Source organism: Armigeres subalbatus, unplaced genomic scaffold (assembly GCF_024139115.2).
Source record: "Armigeres subalbatus isolate Guangzhou_Male unplaced genomic scaffold, GZ_Asu_2 Contig753, whole genome shotgun sequence".
In the NCBI taxonomy this organism is placed as follows: domain Eukaryota; kingdom Metazoa; phylum Arthropoda; class Insecta; order Diptera; family Culicidae; genus Armigeres; species Armigeres subalbatus.
The window spans coordinates 13196-15346 of NW_026943538.1; positions in this window are offsets into that span (position 1 = coordinate 13196).

The window sequence follows — 2151 nt, forward strand, 5'->3', positions numbered from 1 at the left end:
AGGTAAATTTATTTAAGTCACTACCAATATTTTTGTAACTGAATAAATGGCTTACAACACGTCTACACTTCAACAACGGAAGCATATAATGATGTATCCGTGGTTAATGTCCTGAAATACCCTGTTTTCTAAGTATGCTTTAGCGATTTTGCTGAACTAGCGTTTTTTTAGGTCCCACTTGCCCCGGGGTACTTTATCTACTTTTTTCAATGAGAGTGAATCTATTCTTATGTCTACTGAGACATTACTATTCAGAGCTATATAAGAGGATTTCTCTACATTAAGCCTTAGATTGTTCGCTGTCAGCCAACGCAGTATTAGGTGCATGTCATGATTCGTATTAATTTCTAGTTCTTCTATAGTGGTGGTCTCGTAAACAAGACAAGCATCATCTGCATAAAGCTGTAAGCGACCCTTTAAAGGTAAATCGCACACATCATTGACAAATATAATAAATAAAAGTGGACCTGGAATCGATCCTTGTGGGACTCCTGACTGAATAATTCCTGGGGAACTATAACAACTGTTGACATACGTGTATTGCGTTCTATTCTCTAGATATAATTGCAAAAGCTTTATAGATCGCTCGGAGAAGCCATACATTTGAACCTTTCTTAGTAGTAACGAGTGTGAGATACAATCAAAAGCTTTGCTTAAATGTAAGAAAATACATCTAACTTTTTGGCCTTTTTCTTTAGCGCGATAGATGGTGTTCATCATATCCGCGGAGGCTGCTACGGTGTTTGATTTTTGTTGAAATTCATATTGGTTTTTATTAATAATATTGTTTTCTTCTAAGTATGATCTTATCTGAGTTTCAATAACAGATTCAAAAATTTTTGATGTTGCAGGATGGATTGAAATCGGACGGTAGCAGGTTTTTGAGGTGCGATCACCAGATTTGAATATCGGAATTACTTTTGATACTTTCAGTGTATTTGGAAAACTGCCTGTTCTAATCATATCATTGATAAAATCTGTAAGTTTTGACTTTATGAAGTATCTAGTACGGTATAAAAACTTCACTGATATTCCATCTTTTCCGACTGCGGCTGTGCGATTCAATTTGATTAGCGTATTCTCAACATCTCTCACTTCTACTTCATTAAAAGTGAATAAAATCATCTGTCTGATGGTTTAAGTCAGTCGATCCTACTACATTGTTACAACCTATGCTAAGGAAGTAATCATTAAAATTTTGTGCGATTCCAGATGAAGAGTCTACTTTTGTTCCCTTTTCTATCAAACTTATAGGTTTAATTTGCATGTTACTAGCTTTGTTAAAAACTACTTCATTTATTGTAGCCCACACTCTCTTAGAGTTGCCGACACAACTGTCAAACTTTTCACTATAATATCTTGTTTTAGCATATTTGGTTTTATTTCTAACAGAATTTCTCAGCAAAAAGTACTGGCTTTTTAAATTGTTGTCATGTGGATTGGCTTTTACCAGTTTGAATAATTTGTTTTTCTTTTTTATTTCGTCAAACAAATGTTTGTTTATATAAGGTTGCAACGGTTTTCTACAATTGTTTACCATATATGTGTGCTTTTTCAAATTAATTGCATTCGTACATAAAATTTCGAATTCATCATAGTTTTGAACATTATCTAATTGAGTTCTGAATATAGATAGTAGAATCTATAGATGAGCGAAAGCATGGCTGAGTCGATTTTTTTGCCCGTGCACACGCGCATATGACGTCACAGCCCTTAACGTTTCCATTGAAATCGTGACGTCATGCTCGTTTGGAGACACGTTTGACAGTTCGTTTGGAGACAGAGGATTTATCTTCGCTCATCTATATATTCCACTATCTATAGTTCTGAAGTGTTCGTTCATTATAGAATCATAATTAATCACACATTTTTCTACTTGTTTCTAGAAAATTGGATTGGGTTTTCAATTGAGAACACTAACGTTTTATGATCCGATATATGCTTTTCGGTATCATTGATTATTAGGGTCATTTTCCTATCAATGATGTCCGTTATAACCATAGGCGTAACTAGAGTCTCGGTTTGGGGGGGGGGGCATGGCACCAGCTGGTGGGATGTAATTTTCAAAGGCGATTTAAAGCACTGTGCGCATGGATTGCAATAGAAATTGTTTGACTAAGTTTATCGCTCATTCGTGCTAGAACTAACATA